Source organism: Ochotona curzoniae, unplaced genomic scaffold (assembly GCF_017591425.1).
Source record: "Ochotona curzoniae isolate NIBS_2020 unplaced genomic scaffold, NIBS_Ocur_1.0 contig_1, whole genome shotgun sequence".
Lineage (NCBI taxonomy): Eukaryota > Metazoa > Chordata > Mammalia > Lagomorpha > Ochotonidae > Ochotona > Ochotona curzoniae.
The window spans coordinates 12,428,760-12,455,517 of NW_024464918.1; the positions used below are offsets into that span (position 1 = coordinate 12,428,760).

Here is a 26,758-nt window from a genome sequence, read left to right on the forward strand (position 1 = left end):
AAGAACTGACCCACTCAGTAATTAGCCCATTCCCTGCCTCGTGGCATTCATCCACTCACAAAGCTAGTGCCCTGGGATCTAATTACCTCTCAAAGATCTACCTCTTAACATTGCTATCACATCGGCACTTATACTCCAACATGAGTTTTTGAGAGGACAAAACTATTAAGCACTTAGCAAATGTATGGGTTAAAGAAGGATAATAAAAAAACTCACAGACCTAGTTATCACTTTTTTAGCACTGACAGACTTACATGCCTTATACGGACATTCCACATACTGTTCTTCACTTAATTTAGGACATCCACATAAACTGACACCATCCATACTCCATAGAGAAAACGAAGGCATAGTGATGTGAATAATAGTTACAAATGGCCATGCATAGCTAGTTATATCTGCGTTTTAGCTTTCATCTCTCCAATTCCAAAACTGTACTCCTATTCACCAAAGCCTTATTTATCTTCATTTTTAACTTGCCAACAAAAGATACCACTGGCCAACTTAGAAACTTTCAACAATATGCCACTACCCAATGCAGTGGTTCTAACACTCAAACTTATGCCACCAAAATTCAAATGTTAGAAAACAAAACACAAGGCATATGTATATACATACTCCCAACTTCTGCCTTTCAATATATATCACTCCCATGGCTTCAAAAAGCTTCAGAAGGTTTCTTCTGATTAAGAATGCATCACTTGTCTTCCATAGACCATCCAAGGCCGTACATTATCTGTTGCCTCTGACTACTCCAGCCCCAGAATCTTTACTATGAAGATTTTCTGAGTTCTCAAAATCCTGTATATCATTTATTTAGGCTTGATAATGTCAACTGAAATTATTAGTCTTGTCAGAAAAGCAAAGCTGGCTTATTCAGCTAATCATACAGAGTATTTAAGCCCAAACACAACCACTCAGTCACTGGAGTTGGCTGTTCTGCAAGACTGAATTCGGTTCCAGGTTTCATACAAAATTTTCTTAAAGTATATATCCTCAATTATGTTTAAGCAGAGTTACCTATCATTATAAAACACACTGAAAAAATCAAAGTACCTCATTGCAAACTGAAGAACATCTATTATCGGCAAGCCAGTCATGATTACTGCTGAAGGAAGTCCATTGGATTCTCACATGGGAGGTCAACCAAACAATGGGCCCTGTAACATAAAAGCTCACTGGGTCACATAGAACACATTTTTCCTTGCCCTCAACTAAGGTTTTCTTGGTCTCAATCGAGATTCATTAAAAGCTTGTGTTATCTGAAAGCTAATCATGGTGTTTTCATAGCACAAAGCATTATGGCCAACCTGAGCCTCTGTGGTCATCAGCCATATCTACAAAAATGTAACATGTCAAAAGTTAGCATTTTTTATTCTGTATTGGTCAAGAGATCATTATGAAGCATGTGCAAACTAGTATAATTAGATGATTATTTAATGAGGTAGTATTTACAAAATGGGCGGAGGCCACAGGGAAACTGTAGCCATTGGCATGAACCCCAGCTCTGACACACGGACTGCAGCATCCTTAGTCCTTTAAGGGGTGACAGGAAAGAACAGTTGTAGCCAGTGAGTCCAAGTACAGAGAAAGCTGTTCATAGAAGACCACCTTGCAGGAGCTGAAGAGCTATGTAGCACCACTGGGTAGAACAGGGAATAAACAGCTTAGCTTGCTCGCTCTCCTTCCTTCCTCCCTTCTCTTGCAGAAGCACCTAACTGGCAGAGCCCATCCAGAAGCTAAAACACAAGGGAACTCAAGACTACACAGCAGTTCTGACTGCAACAAGTCCGGGACTGCCTAGAAGGTTATTACAGGAAGACTCTGGAGTCTGACTCCAAGATTGCTCAAACAAGATGTCCAATGGTTGTCTACTCCACAAAAAAGGAGCAAAAGAGTTGTTTTTGTTTGAGGTAAGTGGCTGAGGGGAGCAGTGGAATGCAACAAAGAGGCCACTGCCCACTGCTGCCACTGCAGCTCACTGTTCCTGAGTCTGACAAGGTACCTCCCATGGTCCATATCCCCAGTGCAGCTGCCACCCTCACCACTGTGAGGCATTGGGATATCCCACACACCCGACTTCCAAGGGATCTGAAGATATGCCCATTGTTGTCTATACTCTTACTACCCCTGCGACCTCTAAAGACTATAACTGCTAGCCACACTCTCAAATGGGTGACAAGAGACACAGCTCTCCTCCTAGTCCATAACCCTATAATCAACTACATCATTCCTGGAATCCTTACATGCACGGTGATAGCGCTTGTAAGTGTGAGGATATATCCCCACACCACTGTTGTCACTATCACACTACTGGGCAACCCTAATGGAACTGAGGGCACATTCCCCACATTCCATGCCCCCAGAGTTGCCACTGCCATTGCTGGAGATCCTTGCCAAGCATGGTGCTTTCCTGCACAATCTGAGGGTCTGATGCCACTGCAGACCTTACCAGAAGCCCAGACCTCCACAGAGGTCACCCCAGTAGAGCCTGAGGACACATCTGACATATTCCAGACACCCAGCACCCCCATTAATATTGATGAAGATTCCTGCTGTCAGCATGCTTTCCCCCATTGCTTCCCCAGCATCCATGCTCCACCTCCCAAGCACTGCCTCAAGTCACACAGTGCTGGCAGCCAACATTCACCGCAAAGTCGCACTACTAACTCCACACACACCTGCACTCCGAACAAGATACAGTTGCTTCTGGCGTTAAATACAGTGAAAAATTCACTTCTCTGCCCGCTCAGAACCAAAACCAAAGACCCTACACAACAGATATTCCACAACTCACCCACAGGATAAAATTTTCCTTGAAAAGCATACAATTAGAAGAGAAGACTGTTATGTCATGCACAGACATCAATTCAAGTAGAATTTACAAAGCATGAAAAAGCCAGAAACATGAGACCCTCAAAGGAATACAACTATCCAGCAACAGACTCCAAAGAAAATTAAATAAACAAAATACCTGAAGAGGGATTTTTAAAATGATTCTAGGGACATTCAAATAGATACAAGACAATACAAACAGATAATTCAATGAAATGAGAAAAAGCAATTAATCATATGATTTAGAAATGCAGCAAAGAGTTACAGATAATGAAAACCACATCATAAATCGCACATTGAGCCGCCAGTTTTGGGATGTACCAAATGAATCTTACTGTGACACCAGCCCTCTATTTGGATTCTGGCTCGTATCACAGCTACTCTACTTCCGATCCAGGTCTCTACTTGTGGCCTGGGAAAGCAGAGGATGACCCAACTACCTATGTGGAACAGTAGTTGAAGCACTTATCTCCTGGCTTTGGTCTGGCCAATCCCTAGCTGTCGCACCATACGGAAAGTGTATCAGTGGACAGAAAATCTCTCTTCTCTTTCTCACTTTTTCTCTTCCTTTTTCTTACCTCCCTTCCTCCCTCCCTCCTCCATCCTTAGACCAGGGCTCAGCAAAATTTTCTGTAAAGAGACACGTAGTGACTCTCTCAGGCTTGGCAGGCCGTATCACCTTTATTGCTCCTATGTATATCTGCAGTTGTAGTATTTTTTTTTTTTACAGTTCAAAAGTTTTATTGGAGGTGACAAATATTAAATTGTACTGAATTTTTCGGTGTCACTTTCTCAGTTACAAAAAGTCACAAAAAAAATCAATGACTGAACAAGGATCTATTGCAATGAACTTGCTTTCATTTCTTCCTCTATAGGACTTTAATTTACTGTTAACATGCTAAACTCTCATTCACCTTTGCATCTCCAAAAGAGTTCAGTGTCATTTGCTAGATGTCTAAAAGCCACCAATTTTACATCCGTTATCACTTTAATGAAACCTAGATTTAATCTGGTCCACTTTGAATCAATACTCGGATAGCTGTCCATTTAGTCTTTAAGTCATTCGTGTTCATTCTTGTGCTCTTAGTTCTCTTATTTGTCTATTTAGGTAACAAATGTTCCTACAAAGAGGCTTCATTTCTGACTAGAGAAAATGAGAAATGATTTCTCTTTAAGATACTAGAGGTTCTGCTTTGGATGTTTTGGAAGCCATGGTTCCCATGTAAACATCCCCTGAAATCCATCAATGTCTGGGTGGCTGTTAAAGTACCGTGAACTGCAACCGTGTTCCCTTTTCTCATCTTCAGGCATTTTTTGAGTCTTGTGAGCTGATGTATTACTGCAGTGAGGGGACTTTTGCACACATTCTGCTCGTGATAATAGATGAAGTGTGAAATAGACTCTGAACACCTGCAAGGGTTGTGATTTATCATCATACCTTAGGCCTTGGAGCTTTCATGGGTGAATCCCAACTAAGAATCCAACCACACTTCTAGAAAGAGTACACTGACTCCACAAACATCCAGTTCGGATGTGTGTCTATTCTTAGAAAGTTCCTACAGTGATTCAAAAGATTCCAGAAAACACTGCCTCCAAGGTTCACTTAGACATAGGCCTGTGTCTCCTGTCAAAATACAAGCTGTGGGTTTCAGCAATGTTGGGGAGCATATAAACCCACTAGACTAGAGATCATGAAGCTTGAGGTTTAGTCATTATTTTGTCTTAAGTTGTACCTTTGGACTAACCACTTTCAGCCTTCTGGGCTCTGGTTTCATTAGATATGCAATGAAGGGGAAAGGAGGACATGATTTCTAAAGCATCTCAAAGAGCTTAGACTGTGTGGTTATGCCTCACATTAATAGGTCAGTTTCACTCAGTAATTGATTAACTCCCAATATAAATAATCACCATTAAGCAGTTCTCACAGAGCTATAGCACATATTTAAAACACATTACTGTATCAGATTGGTCAACTCTTTATCTAAATTTCCCAGAATCCCAGTAACTTTCTGAGCTGTTTAGTGTGGAATTTTTATAGATCCCTCAGCATTTTTACCCTTATACAATTTGCTGCCTTTTGCTCTCTCCCCTTAGACCCCATCTTTGACTGTCCACATATCTAGGGGTAGTAATTAATTTGAAATGGCAGCACTGGGTTTCTTATAATCCAGATGACTTCCTGAAAATTTCTTCTGATTAAATAATCCAGAGTTGTGCCATTTTCATAGATTTTTAACAGACCAACTTTGGTTGAATTCTTTCCATTGGATTAATCTCCTTGCATATTTTCATTTCAGTTGCCTGTCTATATCCCACTCACATACAACCGGTATGCAAAGACTGTCTTCATATCTAAGGCCACTGGCCAAACGCCACATCAGAGGCCATGCCTCAAGACTTTGTTATTCCTCCAAAGAGATTATTTCTTTTGAAATAAGGATAGATGAGATTACAATCTGATTTTCTTGCCCATTCAATCCAGTCATTTACACCACATCCCAGCCAAGTCAGGGTACAAGTTCACCAAAAGTAATGCCTGTGAAATCCCCAGTTTACCTTTCACTGAGCCCGATTATTTTCAGAAGGGGGCTCATATTTCACTATTCTAGAAATACACATAGTACAGTAATGGGTAAGATTTACTGTTGTAAGAATCCCACAGAGATGCAACAATGATTTTCACACCTCTGCACCCTTCCCTCTGCTGACAGATATGTATGCCTGCCCATCACATTTCTGAGGCTCTTTTGCCTTAGGTTAGGTTTAACCAATGTGAATGATTGGCATCCAGAAAGAAGCCACTATGATTACAGTATCAGCAGCATTGCCCATCACTCTCCCAGGCTTTAATATACTACCACATGGGCTCCAAACTGATAGCTTCCTCATTATAAGTAGCCCCATTCTTTTCAATCTTTAACACAGCCCCCCTTCCTTCTATTACCCCAGTCTTCCTAACACTTCACAACTCAATCACAGCAATCTCCACGTATGATACAGCATATCTCCCACATATGGCAGATATTTCCACGACCCCTGGTGAACACATGAAGCTGTGGATGGTACCAAGTCCTCCAAATGCAAGGGCTTTTTCCACACATACGTGCGTAACACTCAACTTACAGATTAGGCACAGAGACTAGTAGGAACAAATAACTAACTGCATAATGAACTGAAAACGTGCTCCACACAGTATTCTTTGTCCTTACTCAACTTCATCATTGCCAGGAATGTGGTAACAGCTTCTGCATCAGCAGAAAAAGCCTCTCCAATAATCTGAACAGCTTTTTACTCCAACTCTCTTCCCGAGTCCCAGTGACTGTCCCCGAATTACAGTAAGCGACTTGGTTTCATTCACTTCAGGAAATTCCTTTCCTGAGTCTTCATACAAGCTCAAAATCTTTTCGCACAACATATAATCCACCCATCACACTATGTTCTCTGTTTATGCCTTCTACCCACAAATTTAATGCTTTTTTCTATCTTAGCTACATACTTCTCACACATTGCAGTGCTAACTTTTGCAGTTTAAAATAGAGCAAAAGTAGCAAAAGTTCTTCACAGATAGAAGGCTTATGTTTAACGTAAATCTTAGCAATCTCAGCTTTACTTTCTTTAATTTTTAAGTTAAGAATGCCCACTTTCTTAAAAGAAACCCTTTATGGCTTCTCTTTGGTGGGTCTGAATAGCCAGCATCACCACTCTTGTGCTTCGGGGTTATTACTCAGTAAAACGGGAGTTGCTTGTACTTAAGCTCTGTGACATCAAGATAGCTGATATGAGAACCCAGAAGGCTACAGCATAGGAATTTAATTGAGTTATTACTTCTAGAATTTCTCATTTGATGGTTCGCCATGAGTTACTGAAACTGTGGAAGTAACAGTTGCAGATAAAGGAGGACTACCTCACTAATAGAAAATGGTCTCCCAACAGATACGTGCCTTCTCCTGGCACCCCTGCAAATTTCCTCCCATCAACTAACGGGCTGCATTTCTTTCTCCAGTCTTGGCCCTGGGGCTTACAGCAAGCACAGTGCTGTATCAATTCACACTCTGGATCTAAGGGCACTTGGCATTCCTGTAGTCTGGCTTTTGTAATCCTAAACTGCCAAGTGAAGATCCAGAGATGCAACAGGAGACCAAAAGCCCCACCCCCAAGACACTGGCATGCAGACCTCAGAAGCAGAGCCACCCCAACCTGTTGTCTGCCACAAACATTACAACAGAGCAGTGACCTCATGAGCAACAAACATTCCACATAACAGGTAACTCACACAATAACCAATTCCTTGTATCAAGTCTGAGCTTGTGCCTGTGTGCTCCCATCTGCCTGCTTCTCTGTTTCTCTCTATGCCTATCCGTGTGTGCGCCCATCTGCCTGCTTCTCTCTACGAGTGTGCCCATCTGTGTGTGTGTGCCCATTCGTATGTGCATGCCTGCTTGGCAATGTGTGCCTGCTTCTCTGTGGGTGCATGTGTGCATATATGTCCCTCTCTGATCCCTACCTCCCTCCCTCCCTCCTTCTCATGCTTGCATTGACTGGATCACCATTTGTAGGCAAATCTTGTTTAAAAGATGGACTACAAATTCAAGCACTACAGGAACTCAGATACATCTGATCTCAAGAACATTGAAGAAATCTTTTTTCAATCCCAGTTTGTAATAGTAAGCATTTATTTTTCTGCTCACAAGACTGCTCCAGGCATAGGGCACTTAGCTCCAGGTTCAAGGCGGATTCCAATCCCCTCCATGTACCTCATTCTAGAGTTCAGGATGAAAGAAGTGGTAAACCAGAGCACAGGCTGCTAGTGCCAGGCAAACTGTTCATTCTGCCCACATTCTGTTGTCACAAGTCCAGTGCCACCTCAACGAAGCAGGAAAATGTACTTCACTGTTGTGCTCTCCATGGTCATAGAGCAGAGGGAGGGAGTAAACGTCTGAGAATCAATCAATCTCCAATCCACCACATCCTGTCGATTGTTAAAATATGAAAGTATCTCCCAAGGAGTCAGTGAATCTCTGCTATGGAGAACACAAGTCAACTAAGAGGTGCGGAGCACGGTCTCGGAGGCAAAGAACGGGTATCCGAACGGTGCTTAGCTGTGAGAACGATACGCCCTGACGGTATGCACAGCTCCACCTACCACTCCGGAAGTCCTCAGCACTGGCAAGAGCATCAAGGCAGGCAGACAGTAGTCAGCCTGCCTCAGAGTCAAGGCCATATGGGAACTGTTGTCATCCACATGTGCATCTATCCCCCAAATCCACAAGCAGCATCCCTGACAGCCCTCCTGTTGTGACAGAGCACAGAGGACAAGGACCTGGAGCCCTCATTACTACCCATTTATTGACAAGTCAATGCCTCATGTCCAATCACGGTTCAAACAAGCAGCACCCCACCAATGGCAGACACATCCAAGTAGTACCTCAGCAAAATCTAAAACTCAACAAGTGATTTGTAAATTGGAATGATGTGGTAAATGAAAGCACTCCTACCTAATACCATTTGCTAAGGAAATGTAAGAAATACAGAGAACAAAAGGAGCTTCTAATTTGTTACCAAGCACGTTATTAAATAATTGATCAGCCCTGATGACTACACATTAGGAATCTTAATTATATGCTTATTTCTGTACATTTCTCAAATATTGACCCTTGGACCAGTACCATGGTATAGCAGACTAATCTACCACCTGAGGCTCTGGAATATTACATAGACACCAGTCAAGTCCCAACTGCCCCACTTTCACTTCAGCTGCCTGCTATTGGCTTGGGAAGGCAGTAAAGAATGGCCCAAGTTTTAGGTACCCACGTCCATGTGGAACACCTGAAGAAGTTCCTGGCTCCCAGCCTCAGACCAGTCCAGGGGTGGCCATTGCAGTAATTTGGGGGATGAACCAGGGAATGGAATATCTGTCTCTCCTCTCTCTCCCCTTTGCCTTTCAGATAAAAGCAAAGCCAAAATAGTACTATTTCATGTTAACCCTCCATCTGTAGCAACAGCATCCCATATGGGCGCTGGTTCATACCCCAGCTGCTCTAGTTCCAATCCAGGTCTCTGTTTATAAATTGGGAAAGTAAAGGAGGAGGATTCAGGTCCTTGGGACCCTGCACCAACATGGGAAATCCAGAAGCAGCTTTTGGTTCCCAGCTTCAGATCAGCTCAACTCTGGCCATTACAGCCGTTTGGAAAAGAAATAGTAGATGGAAGACCTCTCTGTTTCTCCTCTTTCTCTCTCCCTCTCTACCTCCCTCACTCTCTGTAAAACCTGCCTTTTATTTGTTTTATTTATCAAATAACAAATATATATCCCAAGCTTTCAAAGGAATGCTTTCTCTCCTGCCGTAAAACCAGCATGCAAGTACTTGAATTGCCATCTCACAGCAGAAATGGACTTCAGAGACAGTATGCAAGTTTCCTGTTAAAGCCAAGGAAACTGAAACCCTGGCGGGGAATGGATGTGTCCATGAGCAGCCACCTAAGACAGCCCTCCAACTCTCTAGGAGGCACACAACAGCCACAAGGCTAAAAGCTGAATGTTACCGCTCCAGGCAAACAGAGTTCAAATGCTAGTTCTGCCGCTTACCACCTAGTAACTTCAGGTGGACAACTACCTAAGAGAGTCGAATCTATTTCTTCATTTAAAGGTGATACTGACCCAACTATTCATTTATTCAATGTGCAAGTTATTAAGGGCTTACCACGTTTTCTACGGACTTTTCCATTTAATCTTAAAAAATCCGATGTAGCAGCCATCATTAAGGTTCTACTGTTAATACCACCTTCCAACCATTGATTTCCACATTTCTAAGCACATTAATTCATTTTGTATTTGATCCTCAAAGCTCCAGGTAACATCCCCAGCTCTGTCTTCACAGAAATGATCCACTGACAGCCCTACTTTCACACAAGCAACTAGGTAAGCACTTGATAAAAGGCCTCAGGGACTTTGTCCTTACAGGGCCAGAAATTCACTCAACTAGCAGGAAAGCACTGAAGGCAGAAGCCCTCCCACTCACACCCCAATAAAAACAAAAGCGGTAGTAAATATTGCTTTTAAAAGTTTTAGAAACAGTAACATTTATTGAGCACTTACTCTGACCAAGGTATAGTTCTAAGCTCTTCGGTGAGCTGCAATTTAAGACTTACACCAGCACTTAGGTAGGTTCTATCTCTATCCTTTTTTGGGGAGTAAAAATGATGAGGGCCCAGCAATGTTAAATAATTTGCCCAAGGACAGAGGCCTGAGGTGGATGAAGATTTAATCCTCAGGAGCTTAAGAACAGAGGGCCACCCTTATCCTCTGCCCTGCTCTACTGACTTGACTGTTCCACACCACCTTTTGCCACAGCTCCCAACACCTTGCCAGGACAGCTTGCGTCTCTTTGAAGCTGAGCTCTCTGGAAATAAGCTTCTGTGACTTTCACCAATCCATCTCCTGCCCCGGGCCTCTGCTCACACCAATTACAAAGAAGGCAACATCAGATAATGTCTGAAATCCCTTCTAACCCCTCAAGATTCTGGTGGTAAATTCTTCCAACATTTTGATACAGTCTGGGTTTCATTCTCGCTCACCAAGGCAACTCGTGAGCAATAGGAGAAAGAAAGGCACGTACTATGAAAGTGTTTCTTAACTAACACAGAGAAATAAAACGGCAACAGAGGGTACTCTGTTTATACCTCCCCTTCGAGGATTATGCCATAATCCATACTATTTGATTTTTTTTAATGCATTCTTTCAGAGCTGGGATCCTGCAGGGTGCTCTTTAAGCCTGACACTGAAAGAAGTAATTCAATTAAAATAGGCCTAAGGCCTTTGCAAGGCATTCAACTTTCCCAAAGAGAATATAAAGTAAGCGCAAGTTAACATCATCATGGACCAGACCTCCAGGAATGCGCAAGAAAGGCATGACAGGCAGCATTCCTGGAGACCTAGGAGGAGCTGGGCTTCATGCCACATGGGAAGGCACTGCGAGCAACCATGAGAGCTACATTTAAGAGGAAGCATGCTACTGCAGAGTTTACTAAAAACTTAAATTCCACATTCATCTTATCATTTGGCCAGGCAAAAACCTCTCCACCCACACCAAGAAATGAAATTTAAATAGCACACACACACACACAAAAAAAACACCTCACAGAGTGTTCTCCAAAGCCTCTATGTCAGCATACTTCAGGCATTATCTTACATAGTCTTCACAACTGTATGAGATTAAAAGATTATCAAGCCCATTTTACCGATGAGAACACCAAGATTGCCATGACCTGTTCAAGACAGCAGCACTCATGCAATGCAGACTGAAACCCAAATCCACGGAGCCAAAGCCAATACCATCACCCTATCACTGATGATGTCATTGCAGGAACTCAAACTGGGGAAGAGAAGAACACGCACACTAGGAAGCGGACACAGTCCCTTCCCACTGGTGCACCCAGTCTGGGCAGCAGCCAAGGCTCCTGCTCCAGAGAGCTCAAACTAAATTACCAATGACCAAGTTCATACCTGAGAGCCAGCATGCACGGGAGCAGGGCAGCCAGCACAGGGCACAAGGGCACACCGAGGACCAAAGGCACACTCCACGAGCCTGCCCAGAGCCGGCTCGGTTTGCCATTGTTCTTCTGTGAGCCTTCTGTGAGATTAGGAGCCATGTCCTCCAATTCAGCTCCACGCTGTCAGCACCTAACACCTACATCCCACTAGGAGAATGGAAACATACATGAGAGTAGGGGAGAAAAAAAATCACACAGAATGAAGCAAGCCATGCAACAAGAACCTCAACAGTAAATCTAACCACTGTCCCCTAAGAAAAACGAACAAAAACACGGAATTTGAGGTACCTCTGAGGCCCAGGGCCACGACACCCAGTGCTCCGCAACAGCAGACTGAAATTTCTCAGCCGGGCTCAGTGGTTTTAAAGCTTGAGAACACATTAGAAACACCTGGAGAGCTTGTTAGGCCTGAGGCCATCTACCTGTGGGTAACCAAGTACCCAGACAGGTTTCACCTTACCTGGCCTACACTAAGGGCCAGCGGTCCAGGGCGGGGCCTTGGCAGACAGCTAGAAATCCCATGGCTTCACAGTACACACACACTAGCCTCGGCACACTGGCTACTTGTTGAACACCTATACTGTGACGGTTACTCTGCTAAGGACCTGCCCATACCTTCTTTTAATCCACTAAATTAATCTACACACGAATTTTCAGGAAAGCAGTCTCCATCCCACTTTACAAGAAAGGGGAACCCAAAGAAACGCAGTCACCTATTTAAGGACATAAGCAGGTAAGTTGGGAGTTGATTGTAGCACATTTAAACCGTCATTGGCAATGTCTGCATTCCAAATCACACTGTAGTTTGAGTTGCAGCTTCTTCACATTGAAACTAACTTTCTGCTAACACACCTGAGCAAGCAGCACAACAAGGAACAGGTACTTAGACCCTGCTACTCAAGTAGGAGTTAAGAGCAGATTTCCTTGGTTTACTGGCATCAGCCTGGCCCAGCCCTGGCCACTTGGGAATCAAGTCGGTAGATGGGAACATCCCTAATTGTCTGTTTTCCTGCCTTTCAAATTAAAAAAAAAAAATCCTAAAAACAATAAACTTGGCCCGGGACGGTGGCATAGCGGCTAAAGTCCTCGCCTTGCATCCACCAGGATCCCATATGGGCGCTGGTTCGTGTCCTGGCTGCTTCACTTTCCATCCAGCTCCCCGCTTGTGGCCTGGGAAAGCGATCCAGGTGGGCCCAAAGCCTCAGCACCCTACACCTGTGTGGGAGACTCCTGGCTCTTAGCTTCAGATCAGCTCAGCTCCGGCCGGTGCAGCCACTCGGGAAGTTAACCACTGGACAGAAGATCTTTCTCTCTGTCTCTCCTTCTCTGCGTTAATCTGACTTTCCAATTAAAAAGTAAATCTAAAAAAAAAAAAAAAAAAGAAGAAGAAAAGAAACTGGTAAATGACAACCTGGAAATCAAATTCAGATCTTGGCTTCTGCAGAAATTCCTATCTACTTGGGATCTTTAGCTCCCTTCCCCAACCACACCTACTACTCTGCCTTCTGCCTTAAATGTCCAATATTTGGTGAAGTCCAGAGGCCAGAACAACCCCCAACTGGAACCAACCTCATATTTGCACCATGTAAACCAACAAAACATCTTGAGAAAAATGTAATTTGAAGATTATTTTTGGTGCAAAAGAAAAGTCGATACATAGATGGGTGTGCAAATGGTTCATGTAAAATTCCTATATTAAAATATTGCAGGTCCCAGTGAGATGGCTCAGTTGGCTAATCCTCTGTCTCTATTTGCCAGCAGCCCATATGGCTGCCAGTTAACGGCCCAGCTGCTCCACTTTTCATCCAGCTCCCTGCTTGTGGCCTGAGAAAGCAGTGAAAGAGGGCCTAAACCTTCGGATACTGCATCCACATGGGAGACCTTGAAGCAGCTCCTAGCTCCTGGCTCCTGACTTCAGATCAGCTCAGCTCAGACCCAGTGGCATGGCCTAGCGGCTAAAAGTCCTCACCTTGAACGCCCGGGATCCCATATGGGCACCGGTTCTAATCCCGGCAGCTCCACTTCCAAGCCAGCTCCCTGCTTGTAGAGTGGAAAAGCAGTCAAGAACGGCCCAAACCTTTGGGACCCTGCACCCGCGTGGGAGACCTGGAAGAGGTTCCTGGTTCCCGGCTTTGGATCAGCGCAGCACCGGCCGTTGCGGCTCACTTGGGGAGTAAATCATCGGACGGAAGATCTTCTTCTCTGTCTCTCATCCTCTCTGTATATCTGACTCTGCAATAAAAAATAAATTAATTTTAAAAAAGTACAAAACAGATCAGCTCAGCCCCAGCTATTGCAGCCACTTAAGATGTGAATCAGCAGATGGAAGATTTTTTTTTTGTTTCCCCTTCTCTCTGTAAAATACATTTTTTTTCAAGATTTATTTATTTATATTGGAAAGGCAGATGTACAGAAAAAAGGAGAGACAGAGAAAGATCTTCCGTCCGATGATTCACTCCCCAAGCGGCCGCAACGCTGGAGCTGAGCTGATCCGAAGCTAGGAGCCAGGAGCATCTTCCGGGTCTCCCATGCAGATGCAGGGTCCTAAGGCTTTGGGCTGTCCTCAACTGCTTTTCCAGGCCACAGGCAGGAAGCTGGATGGGAAGCGGGACCTCCAGGATTAGAACCAGTGCCCATATGGGATCCCAGCACATTCAAGATGAGGACTTTAACCACAACGCTATCGTGCCAGGCCCGTAAATTATGTCTTTCATAAAATTTTTAAAAATAAAATAATGGATTTTAAATTTTCTTATACCAAAATAAATGTATCTTTTAATTCCATTTTTCCAGGAGTACATGTGTATATAGTCAGATACACATATAAATACATGTAAACATGAAAAGTTATTCCAATATTTTTCAAGAATCTAGTAATTGCCCTCCATAAACTTTTTAATTTTTTAATTTATGTAAAAGGAAGATTTTAGCAAAGAGAAATCTCTGATGTACAAGTTCAAACCCTAAATGCCCACAATAATCAGGATTCAGCCAAGAGCCAGGAACTCAATCCACGTCTTCCTCATGGCTGGTAAAGACCCAACAACTTGAACCATCACCTGCTGCCTGCCATGGCACACATTAGCCTGAAGCTGGAATGGAGAACAGAGCAGGAACTCACACCTATGCCCTCTGGTAAAGGATCCAGGCATCTCACTGGCACCCTAATTGCGGCACCAAAACCCCACACCCTGTACACACCTGTCTAATGGCTCATCATCAGTTCCAAGGAATGTTCAAACTCCAGAAGAAACACTCAAGGACCCTGATGGAGGAACCTCTGCCCCGTGCTCAGCAGCTTTTCACCCTCCAGTGACCCCACACGCATGTCAACTCCCCAGATCCAACCATGCCATCATGCCTCTATCCCATGGGCATGTCATCATCTCCCCCAGATCCACTATGCCCCTTCCACGTACATATTTCCCCTTCCTTTCCTCCATGGTGCCTGGAGAACTTCTTTCCATCTTTGAAGTCTTAACTATTCCCTTTGCCACAATCCTTCCCATATGTCTTCTCCGAACAAGGACAACAACCTATTTATTCATACCCTATTTGATGGTGAGTGTATATCATTCCCTACATACCTAATCTGTTTGCTGAATATTCCAGACACATTACAGAATGCTAGATCTCTTCTAAAAATCTGACCTGCCCTGAGATGATCTGTTCTCTGATCTGTTCTCTCCCACGCACAAGGCCTGGAGAAGAAAGAGTAACCTTCTCGCTCTCTTTCAAATCATCTTCTTTCTTTCCTTTGTAAACCCCTGTGGCTTTAAATCTCATGTCACGATCACACCATCCACCACCACTCTGCTGCTCTATGACTCAGCTCCTGGCTCACTGTCACTCTCTCCACACACTCCTGTTTGAATTACTGGAGATTTCAATGTGTACCATTTTTACCCTTCCAGGAGCCTGTTCTCAGTTTCCTTTTCTTATCCTCCATCCTGTTTCAGCCACTCACTCGCATGATCTCAACCCAACCCCTAGACCTTGCCATTACGAAGCACCAAATTCCATTTGAAACCTCGGTTTCAAGCATTTCAGTCTCCAAGCATCACTCCCACACTCCTAATCAACTCCCTCCAACACCCTGAGTCCTACAGTCCTTCACCCTCACAGGGACCTGTAACCCAGAGGTGCAGTCTGCACTCAGTGTGTCTCATCTTCTCCCCCCAGGCAGGTTTTTCACTGGCTGTCCTGATATGGCTCAGATTCCCTGGCCCACTGTTATGATCATTGTCTCTGGCCCAACCCGTGGTCTTTTTTCCCTTTGTCAAATTCATTTAGCTAGCCCCTTTCTCGGCTAAAACCAAGTCTCTGACTGCTCTGTACCTGCTTTGAACTGGAGAAAAACAACCACATCAGTTCAGTCACAGCAAAGTCATGACCATGAACCTAAAGCGACTCCTAATGCTACTTCACTCATCCTCCCCCAGACCTACAGGATTCTCTCAAGTCTATGCTCTTTTCAAAAACTCTAGCTCTACCCATTTTGGACCAATGAGCTTGCTTCAGGAATTTCCACAAGCCCTCACCTTCACTTGACTCTCCTGCATCTGTGCCCACATTCTCAGCCACCGCTCCAGTGGCTTTGACTTAGAACTCCAAAGATCATGCTCACTTCCAGCCCTGTGACAGCTCAAAGCTAATAGTCTTATTTATGCCAAAATCTCTAACTTCCCTGAAAACTGAATGAGAACACTGAGAGAAAATGAAGGGTGTTGGGGATAAAGATCTCTTCTATTAAATCAGCAATTCAAATGATTCCATTGTGCTTTGCACCCAAGTAGTGGATAGGGCCCTTGATACTGATTTCAGCAAACAAAAGGCTGCACAGACCTGTACTGCTCCCCTAGGAGACACCTGTTTTTACTGGCTGAATTCTACTTATTTCAGACACAGGGAAGAAAAATTAAAATGGGATTTAAAGATTTAACATACTCTGTGCTTACCTGGATTTACAAAAAACAGTTGTCAGACTGAATCAGTAAAAATAAAATCTTTCCTCCCTTACACTCAATGGAGGGTCTCAAAAGTGAACCACGTGGGCCCGGAGCAGTAGCCTAGTGACCAAAATCCTCACCTTGCATTTGCCGGGATCCCAAATGGGTGCCTGTTAGTATCCTGGCTACTCCACTTCCCATCCAGCTCCTAGCTTGTGGCCTGGGAAAAGTAGTAGAGGATGGCACCTGGGACCCTGCAGCCATGTGAAAGACCTAGAAGTTCCTGGCTTCTGGCTTTGGATCAGCTCAGCTCTGATCATTGTGGCCACTTGAGAAGTGAACCAGCAGATGTAAGACCTTTCTGCATCTCCTTCTCTCTGTAAATCTACCTTTCCAATAAAAATAAATAAATCATTTAAATAAACAGTGAATAGCGTATGGAAAGTGAATCATACGTGTTGGGGGTTGCTGAGCCAGAGTAGAGTGCCACTTTTCTCAACATTTTTTCTTTAAATCTTCACTTCTCCCAATTTTGAAAGTAGACTGTGTCACAATTTTCCTTCTAGCCCAAACTGTCAACAATGTAAACTCTCACTTTTCATATTATGTCTGTTAAGGCCACAGGAAATTCTTGTAGAATATTTGCATTTTAATTTGCATTGAACACATACCATCTGCCCTGGCATTACACAAGTGTTTTATGTCTGCCTGCTCAGTCTTCATAGTCACAGGACAGGCAGTATTTCAGCATCATCTCCGTATACAGATTTTGAAACTGAAGCTTAGGTAAATTGAGTAATTAGCTCAAAATCTCTACAAAGTTGTTATTAAGTGGGGAAGTTGAGAATTAAGCTGAGGCAACAAGACTCTTGAGCATGCATACAAAAAAAAAAAAACTCCTAGCACAATCAGCCCACAGATTTACTTTCTGTCTTAAAGTTCATAGCCTGTTTAAAAGAAAAATGAAGAAAGTGTGATTAAGTATCACTGAAACAAAAAGGAGTTAGGCCTTAAAGAACAGACCAACTTCCTCAGAAAGATAATTAGCTGAGGAGAAATGCAAATTTTGTGAGTAGAAAGGTGTTTGCCTGTGTTAACAATAGCTATGGCAGACAGCCTGAGGCAATGATTTCTTTAAAAAAATAAAACTCTGAGATTGTCAACTGGACTTCAAATATCAGGAAGATCTAACTTTTTTTAGATTTATTTCTTTTTATTGGAAAGGCACATTTACACAGAGAGGGAGATAAAGAGAAAGCTCTTCCATCTGCTAGTTCATTCCCCAAATGGCACGACAGCCGGAGCTGAGCAGATCCAAAGCCAGCAACCAGGTGCTTCTTGTGACTCTCCCATCTGGGTCCAGAATCCCAAGGCATGGGTCGTCCCTCTTCTGCTTTCCCAAGTCATAAGAGGAGCTGCATGGGAAATGGAGCAGCCAGATACGATCCAGTGCCCATATGGGGCGCCGGAGCTTGCAGCAGAGGATTTATCAATTGAGCCATTGCACCACCTCCCCTCCTCTCCCTGCCCCTCCCTCACTACATTCTTTTAAAGATTTATTTATTTTTATTGACAAGGCAGATTCACAAGGAAGAGGAGAGACAGAGAAAGATCTTAGGCAATGACTTCTGAAATGAAACTGCCAGGGTCTGAAGCCGAGTTCTTCTTACTCTGTGATCTTGTACCAGTTCCTTAAGCTCCGCGATCCTTTCATTCCTCCCAGGTAAGATGGGATGACTATCACAGCAGCCATTTCACAATCAAGTTGGTTTCAGTGTTTACCCAAGAAACAGCAGTGAACTTTGAATGCAGTGTGAGAGAATAAATATACAATGGTCAGATTGTGTACAAAAATAGGACTCTACCAGCTGCAACTATGCCAGAAAACCAACCACAGCATCTTCAGTGACCAGCCTAGGTAGACAGACTTGTAGAAAATCAGATCACTAGAGCACAGTTTGCTACCGAAGCTATCAACCGGAGCCAGCATTGTGGTGTAGAAAGTTGAGTCACCACGTGCAATGCCAGCACCCCGTGCAGGCACCAGTTCAAGACTCAGATGTTCCACTTTTGATACATCTCCCTGTTAATGCACCTGGAAGGCATGGGAAGACAGCCAAAGTGCTTGAGCCCCTACACTCACATGGCAATCCTAGGAGCTGTGGCCATTTAGAGAATAAACCAGGGGAGAGAGGATCTATTTTCTTCTGTCTTTTCCTATGTCTCCATAACTCTGCCTTTCAAGTCAACAAATGAATCTTTAAAAAAAGAAATAAGCAATCAATCCAGGAAGCCAAATACTATCTCCTCTAACAATCAGCCCAAAACAGGCAAACTGATTCATAAATGACAGCCACACTTTGTTCCTGCTTCCAGCTTAGAACAAACCAAAGAAAATGAAATACATTCCCTTCACCAATCACATAGACATTCTGCTCCTACTTAGCCCACCTCCAAACAGCCTCCGGTGCTCTCAGCCTACAAATAGAACATACTTGAAACCTTCCCTTCTTCTACTTTATAAAGCTCCCTCAGCACTCCACCTGTCCTTGCGTCTGAGCCAAATCCCAAGAGTTGGTGACTAATTCCATTGCTAAAGCAAGCTCTGAGTACACAGGCCTCAATTATTTGCCTCGATTATTTGATCTTTGTTCATTTTTCTCGACTATGTGACAAATGATAGAGACTTAGATCAAGGAAGTAATGATGAAAGCAATGATGAAAACAGCAAGAAATGCTCAGAATCAGGAAGTACTTTAAAGGTCAAACCTCCAAGGCAATCAAAGTGACTTGGATAATCAGGTGGGCAATGGTATCATTTACAAAACTAGGAAAGGCTCTAATACACATGCGCTCAAACCAGAAGGATAATGCCTTAGAATCGCCGACTTCCTACATGAATAATAATGCAAAAACCTCCAAATATCTCCCTTGAAGAGATCATCTCTGCCAGCCCAACACATGGCCAAAAGATTATTTCTTTGGGTGGAAGCAACTTGAGACTATTCTATCATGACAATCTGTGTGCCCTGCTGCCAACTCCCACTCCCACTCACTTCCTCCCTCTCATTTTATTTCTCCATAAAATTTCTTCAATTCCTTCTAGTGATATGAAAACTTTCACTTTTGGAAAGTACAATTAAAAAGTTAATAAAACAATATAATTTTGATTTTTTTTCAAAAATGTGCATATCTGAAAGGAAATAGAGCGATATGTTAACATTATCTATAAATAATGCTGTACAAGTAATGTAAATTCTGATCTTAATACATGTCTGCATTTCCTAAGCCTTAAATAATAAACAAGAGCTTTTCTTATTTAAAAAAACATACATTTCTTAAAAATTAAATCTCTGAGACAGTTAACAAATTCTTACAATCAAATATTCCTTATTAAGAATGAATGGAGCCTATGTCACCCACATGTGAGTTTTGATAGAATGGGTTGAAAATTAAAGACTTGGGATACAATTATCCAAAAGGATCAGAGGCTTGAGGAATCATGCATCACTACAAGGTCAAAGACAGTCTGGCTTGAGGCTAGAGATTTAATGTATGGCATGCTCTTCTCTACCACCTGTTCACATGTAGGAGCAAGTAGACATCACGTTCAATTCAGGGGGAAAAGAGTTAGAGATACAATTAAACCATATAATTCCAAAAATGCATCAGAATAGTCACTACCAGCTTAGACAGCAACAGTCTCTTTCATCGTGAAGATGATAGAGATTTACCTGCTTCCCTCCCCAGATGCCCACAATGGCTAAGGTTAGACAAGGCCACAGCCAGGAGCCAGGAACTCCAGCCAAGTCTCCAATGAGAATGGTGGAAACCAAAGAACCTAAGTTTGCTGCCTTCCAGGCACAGCAGTTGGCATCTGCGTCAGAAGTGTAGAGTAGCTGGCATACAATCACGCACTCAGTCCTCAACAGGGACTCAACCTGGTGTGTCACAACACCCACCTTTGTCTGCTTATTATGTAAATGATGAAAATGCTTGAAATGAAATCAGAGGGAAGTTTAAAAATAAGAGGACCCCAAACAACCTTGACCAGACTGATTCATCCCTGTTGAAACCCACCAGCCGAGAGGTGACCAGCGAAATAGGAAGACAGTTCTCCTGTTAGTCGGCCCTGAGAAAACAAGGAAAATGTGTCCAGGTTCTGTTGCCCACACCTCAGAACGGAGGGACTAGCCATCGTTGTCCAACCCCATCCTCAATTCAACTGGCCTGCTCTTCACAATTATTAAATCAGTAATTCATTTCTACCTATTCTTGACTACATCAACATAAGATAGGTTGAATTTGGCCTCATGCAAAACATAAGCTCCCCCTTGTTCCAAGATTTCAAATACCCAGTGATTTGGCTCGTTGGTATTGGGAAGATTGACTGCGACTTTTTGTTTCCAAAGATCAGTTTCCCTGCAATGCATATGTGGAACAAAGGCAGAGGACAAACTCTCAAAGAATTAGAGGCCCAAATTTTTTTTTTCCATGCACATAGTATACCAGCCCTTATTTCTAAAAAATTGTTTAAAACTGGGAAATACGCCAAGGTGTCTGGAAAAGAGTGAGCGTATGCACATTTCAGAGCAGAGCCCCGTGGAGCGCTCTGCCACGGCTAACCATCTAACAACATAGCATTTGGTGATTTGTGAGAAGGCCTTTCCAACATCATTTTTATTATTTGTTTTCGAGAAATAGAAAAGCCGAACACTACTGGTTCACTCCCGCCCCTCCACAATGATCGGGAACCTGGAACTGGGAGCAGAAACACAGTCCAGGTCTCTCACAAGCGGGGCAGGAACCCAGAGACTGGAGCCAGCACCGCTGCTCCTGCTCCCGGCATCCATGTTAACAGGAAGCAGGAGCCAGCACCTACAGCTAGACGTTGACCTCAGGGGAGCCAGTATCCTAACCAGCATCATACCTGCTAGTCAAATACTCACCCCTCAAAGCTAGTAAAAATAAGTAAATAATTACATGTTTCCCATCTTCCCAGCATAAGATCTCCAGGGGATGCCCCAGGCTACACCAAATACAGCACAAACGGCCATAGCTACACACAGAGCAGTGAGCCTCAACCTTGCCTGCAAATTCAAATTATCCGAAAAAACCTAGCGATACATTACTTTTTTGTTTTATAATGATAATGAATATGAATGTGATCAGAGGGAAAAAAAACTCATTTATACGCTTTGGTGCATTTCTGGATGTGAACTCTGTACTTTGATAAAATCATTTTTTAAAAGGAAATCATTTTTTAAAGGATAAAGCCCAAAAAAAATCCTTATATTGGAACAGCACTCAGACTAACAAAATCAAAGCCTCTGGTAGTGAGGTCTGAGCATTGGAACAGGCAAGCTCTCCAGATGAGGCAGAACACTCAACAAGCACCAGAATTACGAGCCCCCGGGTGCAGCAAGATGTGCACTGGAGCTTGCTCACTGAGAGCAATGAATGCAAACGGCTTCTGTTTAATGATGATATGTGATTAATTAAATTATGGTGAATCCGCACAATGTGGCGCTACCCAGTCTCCTTTTTTTTTTTCTTAATGAGGTAAGGCTATTTTCCCCATCAATGTTTTAAATGCAGTGATTAATTATTTTTGCAGTGGATGGGACCTTATAAAACCATTAGACCTGAAAAAAATTATCTATTATAAATTAAAAATGAAACAGCAAATTTATAGGTAGTAAGTATTTCTGAAATAAAATATATCAATTTCAGGAATTATCAGGTTTCTTAAAAATTTTATTACATTTTTTTAACTCAATAACCTATATTCTCACTGCAGGAATTTCCAGTATGTAAGAGCTATCTATGGTTCTCAAAATGTGACTCCAGACAGTAATATCAACCTCTCCTGAGAAGTAACTAGTTAGAAAAAAGAGCTGTGGGTACCCCCACGGCACACCTATTTAATCAAAGACTGTAATGGAAGCCAGTTTCCTGTGTGGTCAAGTCTTTTAAATATGATTATTATTACTATTATTATTTTCCAAGAAGCAGTTTAGTAGGTACAGGGATTCCCCCACATGTCCCCGGCCTCCCTCCCCTTTCTCCCTGACACTGTTTCCTCCCGTGTTATTACAGCAGTGTAGTCCTTTAGCATCAGTACAAGTCCAACATTCTGCTCCTTAAGTGTATCATGGCCTTGTAGGCATAGACAGTATCCTAATTCTTATACATACTTAAATGTAAGAACTACTGTGTATGATTACCAACATAAAAGGATATTAAACTTAAAAATTGAAATCACCAATATTAAATAACAACCCAAGTAACTTATAACTCAATATAAAAACCCTTTCAAAAATTTCTACCCAAAAAATTAAAATTCACAAAAAGCATGCATAAGCTTACCTTTTAATTTCATTTTTCCATGGACTTTTTGAAATATTCTGTATAACCTCAAAAAGTTAAATCTTATCTTTAACAAGGGTATCAAGCATATACAATGAGAAAAGAAAAGTCACTTCAATACATGGTTCTGGGAAAACTACATCCAAATATGCAAAAAAATAAAGTTAGACTTTTACTTCACACTACATACAAAAATTAGCTCAAATTAAGATAAGGAGTGAAAAACTCAGACCTGAAGAAAACCTAAGAAGAAGCTTCTTGACACTGACCTGAACAACAATTTCTTGGCTGTGACAACAAAACCACAAGCAAAAAAGCAAAGAAAGCCAAATGGTACCACCAAAAATCCTTCTGGGCCTGTTGCGATGCCTCGCTTGGCTAACCATCCCCGCTGCAAGCACTGGGATCCCGTAAGGGTGCCAGTTCGTGTCCCTGCTGCTTCACTTCCCATCCAGCTCCCCAACTGTGGCCTGGGAGGGCAAGAAAGCAGAGCCCACAGCCTTGGCACCCTCCCTCCACACGAGAGACCCAGAAGAAGACCCTGGCTCCTGGCTTTGGACCAGCCATTTGAGGAGCGAACCCGTGGATGGAAGATTTCTCTCTCTCTTTCTCTGTAAATCTGATCTGCCTTTCCAATAAATATAAATACAATATAAAAATATTCTGCAAAGTCAAGGAAACAATCAACAAAGTAAAAAGGCAACCTATAGAATTGGAAAACAATATTTGCAAACAATGGAGCTGATAAGATACTAATTTCCAAAATGTATTAGGAACTCACACAACTCAACAGCAGTAAAACCAATAACCTGATTAGAAATGGAAGAAGGAACTAAATTCACATTTCTTCAAAGATATGCAAATAACCAACCTATGAAAACATGCTTAATAGAACTTACCAGAAAGGTGAAAATCAAAATCATAATGAATATCTGTCACCTTATATTTGTTAAGGTAATTATTTAAAGATTTATTTTTTTATTATTTTTTTATTGGAAAGGCGGATATACAGAGAGGAGAGACAGAGAGGAAGATCTTCTGTCTACTGGTTCACTCCCCAAGTGAGTGCAACGGCCGATGCAATGCCGATCCGAAACCAGAAGCCTCTTCCTGGTCTCCCACATGGGTGCAGGTTCCCAAAGCTTTGGGCCGTCCTCGACTGCTTTCCCGGGCCACAGGCAGGGAGCTGGAAGGGAAGTGGGGCTGCCAGGATAGAACTGGCGCCCATATGGGATCCCGGGCGTGCAAGGCGAGTACCTTAACCACTGCGCCACCGCACTGGGCCCTAAGGTAATTATTTAAAAGACAAGAAATAGGGGTAAGGATGGGAAGAAATTAATGCCCCTTTTTACAGCTGGTGAGAATGTATGTATGATTTGACTTACATGAGGCGTCTGCATGACACAGTGGATCACTGGTTGCCAAGGCCCTGAGGGAGAGATGAACAGAAAGTTGTCATTCAATTGATTGAAAGTTTGCTTATGCAAGATGACTAAATTCTAGAAATTGTTTACATAGTTGTGTGCCTACAATACTGTATCCTTAAACAACATTAAAAGGTTAGGTCTCAGGCTAAGTATTCTTAGCACAATAAAAAAAATCATATGATTCAGCAATTCTATTCAGAGATATAACCCCACCAACTGAAGGCAGAATCCTAGTTACTCACACAGTAATGTTCCATAGCAGCATTATTCATCATTCACAGCAGCCAGAAGATGGGCCTAAAACTCCACCCATGGAGGAACTGATTTTTTAAATATATATATATTTCAAAAATCAATTCATATATATTCATTTAAATCTATATATACAATGCAATATTATTCATCTGTACAAATGTACCATGTATCTATTCACACATAATATTTTGATTATGTTTTCATATTACATCACTCTAGTCTCTTTCTTTTCATATATTTGCTATGCTATGACACATTTATATAAGCTGAAATATATTTTCATATATTTCCTATGCTATGACACATTTATTCAAGCTGAAATAATGACTCTGCCATTGTAATAATCTTGGGACAAATAATAGGAGGGGGATATGAGGAAGGGAGGGTTGACCTCCTATGTTTATAAATCTGTACTGCGAAAAACAGTAAGTAAATCTTTTTAAAAATCCTATTCATCTGGGTCCAGTGCAATGGCTTAGTAGGTAAATCCTCATCTTGATTGTGCCAGCCATCCTACATGTGTGCCAGTTCATATCTTGGCTGCTCCACTTCCCATCTAACTCCCTGACTGTGGCCTGGAAAAACAGTGGATAATGGCCCAACGCCTTGTAACCCTGCACCTGTGCAGGAGACCCAAAAGAAGCTCTTGGCTCCTGGCTTCAGATCACCTCAACTCTGGCTGTTGCAGCCACTTGGAGCATGAACCAGCAGATGGAACATCTTTCTCTCTGTATCTCCTTTCTGTAAATCTTCCTTCTAATAAAAATAAGCGAATCTCAAAAAAAAAAAAAAAACACTATTCATCTATTGAAAGGAACTATAACTCTGATACATGAGACAAACTGGATGAACCTCAAAAGCATTTGTAACTACCAAAGTAAGCCAACTAGAAAAGCACAAGTACTGCAGGATTCCATTCACATAAGGCACCAAGAACAAGAAAATCCACAGAGACAGGAAGTAGAAGACAGTCTATTTGGGGTCTCAGAGGAGAAAATTGGGAGTCATTATTTAATGGGGGGAAAAAAGGCTCTGATCAGCATGAGTTCCATTCTGGCAAACTCTGGCCAGACACAGTCACTTTTTTCTTGTTAAAAATTCAAGAACAAGGACCCAACACAGTGGCCTAGTGGCTGAAGTCCTTGCCTTGCACATGCCACAATCCCATATGGGCCCTAGTTCATTTCACAGCACTCCTGCTTCCCATCCAGCTCTCTGCTTCTGGTCTGGGAAAGCAGTTAAAGACAGCCCAAACCTTGGGACCCTGCACCCACATGGGAGACCTGGAAGAAATTCCTGGCTCCTGGCTTCAGATCAGATCAGCTCTGGTCATTGCGGTCAATTGGGGGGTGAATCAGTGGACAGAAGATCATCCTCCCTGTGTCTCTTTCTCTCTGTATATCTGACCTTCCAATAAAAACAAATAATAAATCTTTGAAAAAAAATTCAAGAACACGATTATTTCTAGAACATCTGGATCCTCTACCAAGGGAAGAACCTGGCATAAATCTAAACCACATTCGACCTAGCAGACATGGGGTAACAGAAGCCAGGGGTCAGTTCACAGATGATTATGCCATGGCATCTGGGGGAGCTCAGGGTCTCCTGGCAGGGGAAATAACCTCTGTTCAACTCAACTAGTACCAGCTGAAAATTGAAATGATTTTATTTTCATCTATAATGTGAGACTCAATTAGCAATATGAGAAAGCTCTCAAGTCCATCAGATTCACTTCCTGTGAGTCCACCCCACCCCACCCTCTCCTCACCCTACCACCCAGCAATCCTACCCCTCAGTGCATACACCAATGAAGGCTCATACTGATGCTTAAGAGGACTCAGGCAAACTTGCTCTGCTAGACTCCAAGGAAGGAAACCCTAGATGCACTGTGTCTTTCTTATCCCACTACCAAAGACCACGATGCAAACATTGGTTAGATCATGCTTCTGTGCAGGAGAAGGAATTCAGATATGATGCTCTCCATCCAGTCTAATCACCCAACTCTGTGACTCCCATCTCCAGCCCCCCAGGGATTATCATCTGCCTCTGCTTCCAGGACAGGCCACTATTAGAGGACAAATGTTCCTGCAATGCCAAAAACAGTAAATCAGCTTAGAAACCTGGCCTGAGGTGCAACAGATGGCTGGCCCATTACTGTGAGAAACTTGAAGGAGAAACTTGGAATTGAACATCAGGAGGTCATTTCTTTTAGTATGGTGCCCCCAGTGGGGTAAATGCTAACGGCAGGCTCAAGAACACAGATGTTAAGGAAATTATCTTCTATTTTCTCCTGAGACTATTTAAAACTTTGACTCGGAAGAGCCAGTGAACTCTTGGATGAAGAAGAGCTGAAAAGGACTCGTGTGCATAATT

General features: G+C 42.7%; 1 long non-coding RNA gene across 1 annotated transcript in view; it reads right to left on the reverse strand.

The window, feature by feature from the left end:
• The window catches only part of LOC121159916, a 116,566-nt gene that overhangs the window by 28,476 nt on the left and 61,332 nt on the right, over positions 1 to 26,758 (reverse strand). Inside the window, exon 3 of the long non-coding RNA XR_005884467.1 lies at positions 24,089 to 24,132. This is a non-coding gene — a long non-coding RNA (uncharacterized LOC121159916). The remainder of the gene's footprint in view (positions 1 to 24,088; positions 24,133 to 26,758) is intronic.